The sequence below is a fragment of the Aotus nancymaae genome, unplaced genomic scaffold, assembly GCF_030222135.1.
Source record: "Aotus nancymaae isolate 86718 unplaced genomic scaffold, 86718_ANA_hifiasm-v0.15.2.pri h1tg000029l, whole genome shotgun sequence".
NCBI classification, from domain to species: Eukaryota; Metazoa; Chordata; class Mammalia; order Primates; family Aotidae; genus Aotus; species Aotus nancymaae.
Genome location: NW_026988442.1, coordinates 58,239,901 through 58,255,984, shown reverse-complemented (window position 1 = coordinate 58,255,984; position 16,084 = coordinate 58,239,901). Strand labels below are relative to the sequence as shown.

At 33.3% G+C, this 16,084-nt stretch overlaps 1 protein-coding gene across 6 annotated transcripts in view; it reads left to right on the top strand.

Annotated features, from left to right (window-relative positions):
* The window catches only part of GALNT13 (polypeptide N-acetylgalactosaminyltransferase 13), a 598,306-nt gene that overhangs the window by 88,709 nt on the left and 493,513 nt on the right, over nucleotides 1-16,084 (top strand). The window lies entirely within an intron of this gene.

Sequence of the window (16,084 nt, the reverse complement as noted above, 5' to 3'; positions counted from 1 at the left end):
GATGATATCTCATTGTAGTTTTTATTGGCATTTCTCTGATGATTAATGATGTTACGCTTTTTTTTAATATACCTGTTGGCCATTTGTATGTCCCCTTTTGATAAATATCTACTCAGATTCTTTGCCATTTTTTTAGTTGGATTATTTATAGTTTTGGTCCTTATATATTCTGATTTTAAACCCTTTGTCAGCTGGATAATTTGCACATATTTTCTTCCATTCTACGGGTTGTCTCTTCACTTTATTGTTTTCTTTGCTGAGCAGGAGCTTTTTAGCTTTGTTTATTTTGTTTGGTAACCTGTACTTTTGAGATCTAATGAAAGAAATCTTTGCTCAGGCCAGTGTCCTGGAGTGTTTCTTCAGAGTTTTAATAGTTTCTGGTTTCTGGTCTTACATTTGAGTCTTCAGGTTTTTTTTTGTTGTTGTTGTTTTTTTTGAGACGGAGTTTCGCTCTTGTTACCCAGGCTGGAGTGCAATGGCGCGATCTCGGCTCACCGCAACCTCCGCCTCCTGGGTTCAGGCAATTCTCCTGCCTCAGCCTCCTGAGTAGCTGGGATTACAGGCACGTGCCACCGTGCCCAGCTAATTTTTTGTATTTTTAGTAGAGATGGAGTTTCACCATGTTGACCAGGATGGTCTTGATCTCTTGACCTCGTGATCCACCTGCCTCGGCCTCCCAAAGTGCTGGGATTACAGGTGTGAGCCACTGCGCCCGGCCGAGTCTTCAATTTATGTTTGATTTTTGTATATGATGTGAGATAGGAGTCTAGTTTCATTCTTCTGCATGTGAATATCTAGTTTTCCCAGCACCATTCATTGAAGACACTTTCCTTTCCCCCTTGTATTTCTCATTGCCTGTTTCAAAATGAGTTTACTATAAATATGTGGATTTATTTCTGGGTTCTCTGTTTTTTTCCATTGGCCTATGTGTCTGTTTTTATGCCAGCACCATGCTTATTTGGTTACTATAGCTTTGTAGTATAATTTGAAGTCAGGTAATGTGATGCCACCAGCTTTCTGCTCAGGATTGCTTTGGCTATTCTGAGACTTTGGTAGTTCCATATAAAGTTTAGGATTATTTTTACTATTTCTGTGAAGAATGTCATTGGTATTTTGATAGGGTTTGCAGTGAATCTGCAGAGTACTTTGGGCAGCATGGACAGTTTAACAATATTCTTTCAATTAATTAACATGAAATACCGTTTCATCATTTTGTTTACATTTCAAATTCTTTCATCAATATTTCATAGTTTTCATGTAGAGATCTTTCAGGTCTTTGGTGAGTTAATTTCTAATATTTTATTTATATCTATTTTAAATGAGATTACTCTCTTGAATTCTGTTTTAGATTGTTCACTATTGGCCTATTGAAATGTTATTGATTTAGGTATGCTGATTTTGTATTCTGCAACTTTATTGCATTTATCAGTTTTAATGTTTTTTTTTTGGTGGAATCCACAGGTTTTTTTTTCTAAATGTAAGATTGTAGTGTCTTCAAACAAGAATAGTTTGACTTCTTTCATTCCAGTTTTGATTCTTTTTATTTATTTCTCTTTTCTAATTGCTCTGGCTGGGACTTCTTGTATTATGTTAAGTAAATGTGGTGAAAGCAGTTATCCTTGTCTTGCTCCAGATCTTGGAAAAAGTTTTCAGTTTTTCCCTATTTAGTATGATACTAGCTGTGGGTTTTTCACATATGGCCTTTATTGTGTTAAAGTATATTCTTTCTGTACCAATATTCTGAGAGTTTTTATCATGAAGGAAAGTTGATTGAATTTTGTTGAATGGTTTTTTGTTAGGTATTGAAATGATCATATGTTTCCCCCCTTCATTCTGTTGATGTCCTATATCACATTTATTAATTTGCTTATATTGAACTGTCCTTGTATCCCTGGGATGAATCTTATTTGATTATGATAAATTATCTTTTTAATGTTTTGTTGAATTTGGTTTACTAATGTTTTGTTGAGGACTTTTGCATCGCTGTTCATCAGAAATACTGGTCTGTAATTTGCTTTTTTTTTTTTTTGTGATTGTCTGGTTTGGTATCAGGGTAATATTGGCCTTTTAGAATGAGGTTGAAAGTATTGCCTCCTCCTCAATTTTGTGGCATAGTTTGAGTAGTATTAGCATTAGTTCTTTTTAAATGTTTGTTAGAATTTGGCAGTGGAGCCATGAAGGCCTGGGCTTTTCTTTGATGGAGACTTTCTGTTACTTCTAACTTATTATTGGTCTATTCAGTTTTTGTATTTCTTCATTTTTCAATCTCGGTAGGCTTTATGTGTCCATGAAGTTATCAGTTTCTTCTAGATTTCCAATTTATTGACATATAGTTGTTAATAATAATCTCTAATGATCCCTTATATTTCTGTGGTATCAGTTTTAATGTCTTCCTTTTTGCCTTTCATGTAATTTATTTGGGTCTTCTTTTTTTTCTTCTTAGTCTGGTTCCAGGTTTGTCTACTTTGTTTACTTTTCTAAAAAGCAACTTTTAAAATGTATCTTTTATATTTTTAAGTATCAATTTTTATTTCTATTCAGATTTTTTTTCTACTAATTTTTTGTTTCTTCTTGGTTTTCTAGTTCTGTTAGATGCATTAGGTTGTTTATTTGATGTTTTTCTACTTTTAGTTTTTTGTTGTAAACTTTAACCTTAGAACTGCTTTTGCTGTACTCCATTGGTTTTGAAATGTTGGGTTTCCATTTTCATTTGTTTCAATAAATTTCAAATATTTTTCTTTCATTGACCCAGTGGTTGTTCAGGAATACATTAGAATATTTTTCAAAGTTCCTTTTGTTATTGATTTCTAGACTTACTCTATTGTATATTAGAAAAGACCCTTGATATGATTTCATTTTCTTTTTAAATTTTTTTTGAACTTGTTTTGTGGCCTAACATATGGTCTGTCCTTGAGAATATTCCATGTGCTGAGAAGAAGAATATTCCACAACTTTTGGATGCAGTATTCTTTAAAATATCTATTAGGTCTATTTGGTCTATAAGGAGGATTAAATCTGATGTTTATTTATTGATTTTCTGTTTAGATGATCTGTACAACGTTCAAAGAGGGGTTGTGCAAGTCCCCAACTACTATTCCACTGGAGTCTGTTCTGTTTATTTATAATAATATTTGTTTTATTTATCTGGATGATTACTGGGTGTATATAAGTTTACAGTTATCATATCTTCTTGCTGACTTGACCCTTATATCAGTGTATAATGATGTTATTTGTCTCTTTTTACAATTTGTGTTTGAAATGCATTTTATCTGATATAAATATAGCTATTGCTGCTCTTTTTTTGTTTTCCATTTGCCTGCAATCTCTTTTCCTATCTTTTCATTTTCAGTCTGTGTGTGTCTTAATATGTGAAGTGAATTTCTTGTAGAAATATGGATGCCTTTTGTTTTATGTGAATCCATTCAGCCACTCTATGTCTTTTGATTGGATAACTTATGTCCATTTTACATTCAATGTTATTATTGAGAGGTAAGGACTTACTACGGCCATTTTGTTGCTTGTTTTTTGGTTCTATAAATCCTCTTTCCTTTCTTTTTTTCTTAAGGTTCTTCTTTATAAATACGTAATTTTATTTGGTAGAAAGTTTTGATTTTTTGCTGTCTATATTTTGTGTATCTATTTTAGGTTATACTTTGTGGTTACCATAAGACTTGCAGATAATGATTTTTAAACCAGTGACAACTTTACTCTGATCACAATGAAAAGGAAAATATAAGCAACAAGAAAACGAAAAACAACGAAAAATAACAACTCTACACTTTCATTCCATCCCCCCAACTTTATGACTTCTGTTGTCTCTACTTATATATTTTTATATTGTCTGTCGTATAACAAATTGTTGTAGTTACTATTTTTTGTAGGTTTGTCTTTTAGTTTGCCTACTACGTATATGAGTGGTTCACACTCTGAAGTTACAGTTTTAGGATATTCTGTATTTTTTTGTGAATTTACTTTCTCCAGTGAGTTGTATACCTTTAGATGATATTGTGTTGCCCATTAGTGTTCCTTTCTTTCAGACTGAATAACTTATTTTAACATGTCTTGTAAGATGGATTGGTGTTGAAATCCCTAGCTTTTGTTTGTCTGGGAAAGTCTTTATTTCTCCTAACTTTTCTGGAAACAATATTCAATATTCTAGGATAGATTTTTTTTTTTTTTTTACTTTAGTATGTTGAATATGTCATCCATTTTCTTCCAGGCTTATATGGTTTATACTGAGAAATCTGTTCCTAGATGTATCAGTTTGTTAATATTGCTATTTGCTTTTTTTATTGCTGTTGTTAGGATTCTTTTTTCTCCTTGACCTTTGAGAATTTAATTATTATATGCTTTAAGGTAATCTTATTTGGGTTGAATCTTCTTGGTGTTCTTTTATGTTCTTCTACATGGTTATTCATATTTTTTCCAGGTTTGGGAAGGTCTCTATTATCATTTCTTTGAATTAACTTTCTACCTTGATCCCTTTCTCTATATCCTCTTTAATCCAGTAACTCTTAGATGATCCCTTTTGAGGCTATTGTTTAGACTTTGTGGGATTACTTCATTCCCTTTTTCTTTTTTCATCCCTGTATATTTTCATACAGCCTATCTCCAAGTTTACTAATTCTTTCTTCTGCTTGATCAATTCTGCTTTTGAGAGACTCTGAGACATTTTTCAATTTGTGACTTGAATTATTATTCTCCAGAATTTTTGCATGATTAAAAAAAAATTTTGATCATGTTGTTAAATTTCTCTGAGAGGATTCTAAATTCCTTCTCTGTGTTATCTTGAAATTTGTCAAACTTCCTAAAGACAGATATTTTGAATTCTCTGTCTGACAGGTCACATATCTTTGCCACTCAAGGATTGGTCACTGGTGCCTTATTTAGTTCATTTGTAGAGGTTATGTTTTCCTAACGTCCTTGATGATTGTAGATGTTTGTTGATGTCTGGACATTGAAGAGTTAGGTGTTTATCACAATCTTTGCAGTCTGAGCATATTTGTACTCATTCTTTTTTAGAGGGAGTTCCAGGAATTCAAAGGGGATCGAGTGTTGTTACCTAAGCCTGTGGTCACTGCAGCTGTTTCAGCAGTAGGGGGTCCCCATAAGCCCAGGAACATTGTGGTTCTTAACTTAAATACAGTCTTGGTGGATTTGTGGAAGACAGAGTATTCTTTGAGTTCCTAGGCAAAGCCTCTTGTTTTCTTCCCTCTCTTAAGGAGAAGGAGTTTCTCTCCATGTGGCACTGCGAGGAGTGTCACCCTCGAGGGGTGACACCTGAAACCACTGCCTTCCAGAGCAGCACAGTAGTGGTGCTCACCCATAGACCACAACTACCACTGTCTGTCTGCCATGGATATTTTGTCAAGGCTCAAGGCCACTTTAGTCAACAGATGGTAATTCCTGCTGAGACTCAGTCTAATGTGTCAGGACAGTGGATTCCCTTCTGGCCCATGTTGGGTCTAGAGGTGCCCTTCAGGAGCAAAGGTCTGGAATTGGGCACTTCAGAAACCTTCAGATGCTTTACTTTGCTATGACTGAGCTGGTACCCATGTTGCAAGACAAAGTCTTCTGAACTGTCTCCTCTCCTGACCCAGGCAGAAAGAGTCTCTCCCAGTGCTGTACTGCCTACTGTTAGGAGAGGTCTGACACAGACACTCAGTTGACCACCACAGCTGTGTTGCTCTGGGATGTTCCCTAAGGCCACTGACTCTGAGACCAGCCCAGCACCAGAGCTGGACCAGGGACTACAGTCACTGTGGCCTGTTGCCACGCGAGTATTTGGAGCCCCAGGCCATTTTAGTCAGCCACAGGTAGAGCAGACTGGAATTAAGTTTCCTCCTACTGGGGCAGAAGATACCTCTCAATCCCAGTGGTGGTCTAAGTTCTCTCTCTGCGAGCACCGGCAGAATTTTTCCCTGTGTTGTGCTTTACTGTGACAGGGTGGCCCTGACCTTCAGTGCAAACACCCATACTTTCTTTGCTGTCCCTTCTCTAAGCAACAAGATTCTTTCTCCAGACTGTGCTTCCTGGAGTTGGAGGAGGCGGTGTTGTAGGCAATGCAAGACTGTCCTTCCTACCCCTTCAATGTTTCTTTCTTTGTTATTATGCTGAACTGAGGTATTGTGGTCCTTAACCTGCTTATCTGGTTTTTATGAATGTCCTTCCTTGCATAGACAGTTTTTGAGTTTGATGATCCTGTGGGCAGTAATCACTAGAGGGTTTTTTTGGTCATTTTGTTCCACCTTCCTCTGAAAAGTAGTTTCTGATTATATTCTTAGATTGGATTATTGGTATTAGATTAAATTTTTAAAGACATTAATATTCTCTTATTCTTTTGGTAGAAACTTTCACTGCTTTAAATAGGCTTGTTTTTAATAGTTTAAAACAATAGTTTAGTAGTTTAAAAACAAGGCTTATTGATCTTCTTAACATATCATCAGTATAGGTGTATACATCTCACCACAGTATTTACAATTTAATTTAAACACATTTGTGAGTTAAATTACTTTCTAGTCAGAATTTTTTTGAGATTTTCTGTTTTTAGATTTTTACATTGAATGATGTAATCCATATATATTTTGATTTAGAGTAATAATGAGGATGTATTTTAATTTTTTGATAATGATTCACTTGTAAGATATATTGAATTGCCTTGCTCTCATTTTTATAACGTGAAAGTTAACATGTAGAAAATGTTTAGGTACATTAGGGTCTATATACTTCAAAATCAAATCCAGATATAATCTCACTTCCTCCATTTTCTGAAGATTGAAGAGGTAAACAAAAACAATGCATTAGGCATCACAAAGGCCTCTAGAGAAAAATAATATGCAAACATCATAATTTACCTAAGTTAATAGTTTAAAAAAGTCTAATTCCTTTAATTAGAAAAACTTCAAGTATTTTCTAGTTAAAAATTACCTAAATAAAATGTGTGATTTCCTTTTTAGAAGACTTATTCTCCTTTCAGATTACAATAACACATGATCTCTATTTAAACATTTTTTCAATATAGAAAAATAAAATAAGAATATAAAAGAACTTATAAATCTAATACACATAGATTGTAGCAATCTTGGTTTATTTTTTATATTTATAATAGAGTTTTTTTTCATTTTTACATCTTGCTTTTATTGTCTGAATTTATATTTTGGGCATTTTTTTACAGTATTAAATCTTCCTTAACCCACAGTTTTACTGACTGTACATTATTCCACCTAATATATTACAAATTGCTTTAACATTTTCCTTTGGATTTTCAAAGGGATAATAAAAAATTTAAAATCTTTCTTTACTAGTTCCTTATTTATAACTTTTATTATTTTCTTTTATTATTATTACCTTATTTATAACTATCATTATTTCCTGTAGTATGGTTCTATGTGTTTTCCTTTCCTTCTCTAATCTGTGTGTTAAATTTATTTTATTATTATTGTACCTATTTTGAGCATGTCTAATCTTATTATTTTTATTGTTTATTATTCAAGATGTGAGCTGGACCTGAAATGATAGATTGCTGAAGGTGAGAGATTTGTTCTTAAGGAAATTCGCACTCTTGTTGAATTTGGAGATTTATGTGTATTGTTATAAGCATCTTCACCATTATTAGGAGTTATCATTTATTAGGTGTTTATTATGTACCATGCCATGAATTCAAAGCACTTAGTTTTCAAACATCTCTATGGAGAAGTTAAGAGAGAATCATCTTGACAAAATTTTCTGTACTCATAGTCTCTGAATTCAGTCCATAGTTTCTTTCTTAAAGATACTCCAATCAGCTTCTTTTCAAGTCACCATGACTTCACCAGAATTGCTTTTGTTAAGACCCCTTATTGTCTCCATATTGCAAAGTCTGGTGTAGTGGCCAATTCTCAACCTTTATTTTACATGACTGTCAATAACATCTGAAACAGTTCATCATCCTTACCTCCTTGTATTACTTTTGTTACTTGTCTTAGAGGCTGTCACACCCTCCTGGTTTTCTACCTCACTGATAACTTCTTCCCAATATCCTTTGCAGGTTCCCTGTCTTCATTTCACCTCCTAAAGTTGAGGTAGCCCAGGAAGCAGAATTAGATTTATCTTTTCTTTTTCTATATTTATTCCTTTAGTGATCTCTTTGAATATAATATTATTCATTTATATGCCTTATCATAATTTTACCACTTCAAAATTTACATAGCCATCTTATACTTCTCTCCTAATTTTTAGACATTTGTGACCAAGGCTTACTTGATATATCTGTTTGGATTCTAAGAAACATCTCAAATTTACCATATCCAAAGCTGAATTTCTGATCTTCCATCAGAAGCTTCTCTATTTATCATCTTCTCTATGTCAATTTTTAGCAGTTTCACCACTCCAGTTGCTTAAACCCCAAATTTTAGATATCCTCAACTTTTCCTTTTCTCTCCCATTTCACATTAGTACATCCTTTTTATTCTTTCTTTAAAGTATATTTAGAATTCAGACTTAAGTCAGATCATGCCAATCCTCTGCTCCAGCCTCCTTGTTAGTTCCCCAGTACTCAGAGTAGAAACAGAAGTTCTTATGATTGTTTACCTAAGTTCTGTGCCTTGAGCACTGGAGTCACAATGACTTTAGGTCTTGTTATTCTCCCCTTATTCATTCTGTTCCAGTCAAATTGGCTTTCTTGCTATCCTTGGAATATGGAAGATAACTTTCTACCTCAGGATGTTTGTCTTGCTAACTCTATTGTATGCAATATTCTTTCTACAGTTTACTTCATGTCTTAATTTTCTACCTCGCCTTTTTCAGGCATTATCTCAAATGTTACTGACTCAGTGTGGCCCGCATGGCCACACTATTTGAAAATGTAAATTGTTCCCCATCCCTATACTCCCTGTCTTTCTTCTCTGCTTTGCTTTTTTTTTTAACCATTATATTTTTTGCTGCATTTCATATTATGTTTTACTTATTTACATTCTTTATTTTCTATTTTCTCTCTCTGCCCAATAACAATCCTGTAAGTCTATTTTACTGCTGTATCTCTGGTATCGGGAAGTGCTTGATGCATCAGATATGTGAATGAGGGAAAGAATACTGCATGAATATTTGCTTAATGCTGTATGATAGCAGAAACTGCAGAGCAAGAATTCAACTTTTGTTCCAAGAATAATTTACCACTAGAGAGAATCATTTCAAGAATTTAACTAGAAATCTATATACAACATAAATAGTATATAAACTTGAAAAATCTATAAAGCATGAAGACAGTTACAGATTTCTTTGTTCCTTTCCACTCCCACCGCTTCACTTGACTAGCCTTAAAAAAAAAAACCATGAAGTTTTCAAATATAGAGTTTCCAACAACTGAAAGCATCACAGAATTTGCTTTTATGATATAATTTTATAGTATTGAGAAGACTGCATGCATTCTTGTAACTTGTAAATCTTTTCATATTTTATACAAATGGATAAAATATTTCTTAACCATTATAATGGGTGAATAGTGTCTCAGAAAAAGTCATGTCAACCTGGACCCTCAGAATGTAACCTTATTTGGAAATAAGGTCTTTACAGATGTAATTTGTCAAGGATTGAAATGGGATCAGACACGATTAGAGTAGGACCTAAATCCAATAACCAGTGTCCTCTTAAGAGAAGAGAATGCAAAGAAATACACAGAAGGGAGAGATTCATGTGAAAATGAAGGCAGAGAGTATAGTTATGCTGTTACATACCAAGGAATGCTTGAGGTCATCAGAGAAGATGAATGAGACAAGGAAGGAGTTTCTCCTACTGCCTTTGGAGGGAGCACCGCCCTGCTGACATTTTGTACTCCTAGCCTCCAGAACTGTGTGAGAGAATATATTTCTGTTGTTTTAGCCACCAAGTTTGTGGTAATTTGTTATGGGAGCCCTAGGAAACAAATATAGCAACTAATAACAGTTTTTCAAATGTTCCACCAAAATACATCAAAATACAGTCCCAAAATATTTGGGACATGGCTTGTCCCAAGTCACAAAGTGATTGAGTCAGGATATTGATGAACTATTAAGAAGTCTTTATTCCTGGTTCAAGATGCTACCACAAATATCCTTCTCTATCTTTTTAAGATAAATGATGTATAGTTCTATAAAAATATAATGCATTTTTATGGAAGTCCCTTTATTAGAAAAACAGTAAATATATATTGAGAATATATAATATTTATCAACTTATATAGGTAGACTGCTGGTTGATATATTTCATAATTTGCAGTCATTACTTCTCATGACAAATATGCTACAAATAAATTGGGGATGATGTCATAATATGTGCATATATTAGGTACTTTCTGTACCTAATATAAAATAGTGTATTAATGTTTATATAAGGGCATTTCTTGCTTTAGCTTGAGATGCAGATACTTCCTGTACTTAATGAAGAGTTATATGCCTATATTATGACATAATATGTCAAGGTATTCCTTCCTTTAATGAAGTAGAAGTTGCTAATTTAGATCATTCAGGATAACCTATGAAGTAGCCTCATTGACAGAATTTGTATTATGTAACGCTTTAGAGTTAGTACTCATGTGACAAAGAATAAATGAAAAGAATAATATAAAGGTAGTCATTGAGTTTTAGAGCTGGTCGCAATCTTAGAATTCATCTAAGCTATTTTCATACTTCTGAAAATTCTCGATGACATAGAATACATTTTCAAATAGAATCTCATGTAAATGCAGTTTATTAATTGACAAAATATTGAACTCTTCTATGTAAAGAGGGGTTAGTGGTTCATAGCCTTTTTTTTTCCTAACAAGGAAATGGAGATCTGAGGAAAGTACATCAATTATCAAAGTTAGACTAGTAGTAGAGGCCAAGCTAAAACTACTGAGAGCTTTGAGCATTGTGACCTAGAACTCTATTTAAAAATTACAGTGATTATGAAAATACCTCTATAATTTACAACCCGGCTTTTGGACTCATTAATTTTATCTTTTTCTGAAACGTATCAATATCATCCTATCTGCTGTACCAAATATCATTAAGAGTTACTGACATTTACCAAGAATTATCCCAAATCCATTAATATACTATTTTTGATGTTTTTTGGTAGAATATATATTATAGCTCAATTACTAGCAACTCACTGAAGATTTCTGCAATCCCAAATTTATAGTAACCCGTTTCTCTTCTCACTCAAATAGTACCTTATCTAACGTCTCCCATTATAATCTTATTATTTTCAGCTATTTATGTGCTTTTTTTGCCTTACTAAAGGCACTTTGAGTTCAAACCTATGATTGATCTGTGATTTAAGGAAAGCATCTAACAAAGTATCTTTCATATGGCAGGTACAGAACCAACATGAATGAATAAACTTTAATCTAGTTTGGACATCCTTCCTTCCTTTTACTTTTTAGACATTCTTTGAAGATATTTAAGTAAGTTTTTTATGTTATTCACATACCTACCTAGTGGAACGAGATGAACATGACCATATACAGATGATCTTGTCTTACCACTTGACATACAGTGTCTGGTAGAGTCTGTTGAGGATGGCTGTGAACATTGCATGCCCTCAATAAATATTTCCTGAATGATCGTTTGTAATAGGTCCGCATCTCAAGCTGAAGAACAATTTGATGTTACCAATGATTTATAGACTTTTACTTTGAACTAGTTCCTGAAATTATCTTGACATTGTGCTTTTTTCTTTGAACCTTCTTGCTGCCTTGATGTTCTTCCCCTACCAATCTTTTCTCCACACTCATGGCAGATAAATCTTCCAGAAACACTGTTTTGTGGCTGTTATTTGCCAGCTCTGTGTCCTTCAATAATTTCCAACTAATGACAGCTCTAAGTCATAACTCCTTACCTTGGCACCAGAAACTGTCTATGGTCTGGTTAGACATAGTCTAGCTTCAAATACTTCCCTAAATATTTACTGTGTAGTGGTTAATGAATGCACTTTTATATGAGACAGATCTGTATTTTAATCAGTCTGTCATTCCCTGAAGGTGTGACCTTTTAAAATTCATTTGCTATTATGAGCCTCAGTTTTTTCATCTTGAAAATAGGAATACTGATCACATAGATTTTTATCCTTCCTTTAATAAATATCAATTGAGTCCTTATTATGTGCTAGTCATTTCTCTAAGTATTGAGAATGAGTCAGTCAAGAAAGGAGACAAAATTATTGTGGAGCTTCCATACTAGTGGAGGAGATAGACAATAAATATAACACATAAATAACCCATTGAATATGCTAAAAAGTAAAAAAAAAAGTTGGTATGGATGGGTTATTAGGAATGGAGGAAGAGTTCTGGAGAAGAGGAAGGATGGAAATCAGTGATAGCACAGATGAGATATTCTTCCTCCCTTGCTTTCTAGAAGTCGTGGTTACCAGAATAATTAAGATTTTTAGAGCTAAAGACTGATTCAAACTTCCTATTATTTGTTCTGTCAGTAGGTCCTAGGAAATTGGAGTCATGTGTAAGGAAAAGAAAGTTGGTTTTGACAGTCTGGTCTTCCTATGTCTTTGTGATATAAAATAATCTAGAGGAAGGAAATCTGATTTTTTAATTCTTAAGTGATAAGTGGGAAACTTTCGGAATCTTGATTACTATATTATATGGGTATTACGACTTAAAAAACAGAAATTATTTTATACCCATTCCTTGATTTGCATATGACTGTCTGTTATTTTCTGTATGTTTGTGTATGAGTATGGAAATTAGGTAGAAAAAAATTAAGAAAAATTTAAGAATTAAGAAAAAAATTAAGAATTTCAGCAAAGCTTTTATTCTTAATTCAAGGAAATGTATTTTGACATTACTGTTTTTCACCCTAATTTTTAACCCTGATCTCTTGGCCTTATCATGCCTTCAAGTGTGTGATCATTCATTCCTAACAATGGGTGTATGTTACATTTACGTGAAGGATTTGAAAACATACTTTTTCTTAGATGCCATTCATCCCCGCTCCTTTTTTATTGGTATTTTGTCAAATTTCTCAGTTGATTCTAATATGCAGCCTGACTTGAGAATACTGACTTAGTTGGTCTGGTACATGCCTCTCTCTCTAACCTTATCATCTACACTTCTCTTCATCACTTTCCTTTCTCTGCACTCAGGCTTTCTTTTCCTTTGCCCAAATTGCAAGTTATGCTCATATTGGGCCCTTTGCATTTTCTACTCCAACTACTCAAAATGCTTTTCCCCAGATTGATTCATTTAACACTTCAACAAGTATGTTAATTAATTGCCTATTTACTTTACCATGGATGAAACTGGAAAAAAAAAATTCCTCTTGATTTGGCTGCTTCTCTCTCATCATTAAAGGATTCAATGGAGAGATGTTGGCAAAAAGAAACAAAGTTTCAGTTACACAGGATAAATGGGCATATAATGTATAGCTTGGTGGCTATAGTTCAGAAAATTGTATTGTGTACTTGAAATTTGCTAAGAGACTATGTCTTAAATGTTCTCACAGCACCACACACACAAAAACGGTAAAGTGATGAATATTTTAATTAGTTTAATTGTCATAATGAAATCACAACTTATACCTATATTAAAATATCACATTGTACATCCTAAATATATGCAATTCAATAAAGCTGGGGGAGAAAAGAAGAATAAATAAATACTGCGTCCCAACATACTTCACCTGATCATTCCAGCTGAAATTGCCACTTCAAAATTATTCTCTGTCTTCCTTATTTCATCACAGCTCTTATCTTGTTGCATCTTTTGATTTTGTCTTATGTATTTATGTGTTATTTTATTTCCCACCTTTAGAACATACGTTCTATAACAGCGAAAATTTGTATATATTATTATCCATTTTATCTTCAGTGCTTAGATTAGCATTGGCTGGAACATAGTGGGTACTCAGTAATCAATCAATTAATTAATCAGTCAATCTGTTTCATAATGTAACTAAATGTGGTCTATAGTTTCTAAACTGAATCTTATCCACCATGAAGATAATGAAGTTCAAGGTTTAGCACCTATTTTAATCATGAACCATTTTCAATTTTATCTTTGTAAATCAGTCCTTCAAAATTCATAAATTTCAAGTCCTATAATAAAATCTGCATGTCTTCTGTTCCTAAACTAAATTTTCTTCCAAGCCAATTAGGTATTAGTTTATCAGAATAACATTTTTTAAATTTCAATTAAACTAGAAAACTAATTCTGCTGTAAAGAATAAGCTATATTGGAATCATGGGTTGAGTGAATAAAACATTTGGAACCAATAATAAATAGTTTAGGTAATACCTCATTTTAGAAAACAAAAACCATTCATTTAGCTTTTTCTGTAGAAACAGATTTTTTTTAGTCAATCTACTATGGTGGGTTACTTATAATAAGTAAATATATTTAATTCCAGACTACTAGTGATTAATTCCCACAGCATATTTGAGAATTTTAGAAAATTTGCATATTTTTATAACAATTTGCAAAAATTGACATGGAAACATGAAAAATCATTGATATGGGTATGCATTTAAAGTAAATTTGAGATTAGTTAGGAAATAATTATTGAAATAATTTCATCTAAATTTTTTTTAAGGCTTGCAATATGCCTTCTCTAATAAGAGAGGGCATACTAGTCATAATTAAACTGATAAATCACTTTATCCTTAAGTTCTTTTTAACATTGCTCTTGTCAATGAGGGAATATTTTTCTTTGATAAAGCAATGAAAGTAAGTTTTGTGCTTGAAATAAAATCTTGGAATAGTAACTTGTCATTCAAACCCCTTTATAATTTGACTTAAATAAACCTTTTCATCCATTGCTTCTCCAAGGAAAGGGTGCTACTGACTAATGCAAAGCATAAATGATTCTTTTTTGCCTCTATACTTGCTCATACTGTTTTATATGTCTAGCACTACCATGCTACTTGTATTAGTATGTTCTCATGCTGCTAATAAAGACATACCTGAGACTGGGTAATTTATAAAGGAAATAGGTTTAATTGACTCACAGTTTCCCAAGGCTGGGAGGCCTCGGAAAACTTACAATCATGGTGGAAGGGGAATAAAACATGTCCTTTTTCACATGAAGGTAGGAAGGAGGAGTGCTTAGCAAGGGGAGAAGCCCCTTATAAAACCCTCAGATCCCATGAGATCACTATCTCACTATCGTAATAACAGGATGGGGGAAACCAACCTCACGATCCAATTACCTCCACCTGGTCCCTCCCACGACTTGTGGGGATTATGGGAACTACAATTCAATATGAGATTTTGGTGGGGACACAGCTAAACCATATCGCTATTCAAAGTGTGGTTCTCATACCAGTAGCGTCATCATATCTCAGAGCATTTTAGAGAAATGCAAAATCTCAAGTCCCACTGAAACCTACTTAATTAGAATCTGTACATTAACAATATGTCTGAGTTATTTATATGACCATTCAAATTTTAGAAGATATAAAATGCCCTTTTCATTAACATTTACTTTTTGAAATTCTAACTTTTTCTCAAGACTATACTCATATCCACTACCTATTGAAGTCTTCCTTGAATATTCTAGAGAAAAACAATCTTTCAATTCTGGGAATTACTGCATTTAAAAAAAAATAGTGCCTTCAATTATAGCTATTTGTAGATAATCTTGCTCTTTGAGATTGCTATTCATGCCTCAGCCATAACCTAGAAAAATAGATTTAATAGATTTTCCAAAAATGTTGTTTCATTAATTATTGTCATGCTTCCAAAAACGTCACAAATGAATTACTGAATTTAATGCAAACTGAATTTTTAGAGGTAAGAAGATAGAATATTGTCTATTTACTTCTTAAGCTACTGCTTTTGTGCTAGGATTGTATGTCCTCAGGGTCAGAAACTTTCTTTCTGCTTCCTGCATGACTAAGATAGTGGCATAGGAACAGAAAATTGAAGAGGTTTTCTACATTTTCATTGTCACTGAAACCCAGTACAGTATACTTGAATCATCATCTCTACTTGCATTCAGCCTGGGTATGAATTCTTACTTTCCTCATTGCTTTGGGTGAGGTTCATCAAGTATCATAGTTTTCTATGTCTGATACGGTTTGGCTGTGTCCCTACCCAAATCTCAACTTGAATTGTATCTCCTTGAATTCCCATGTGTAG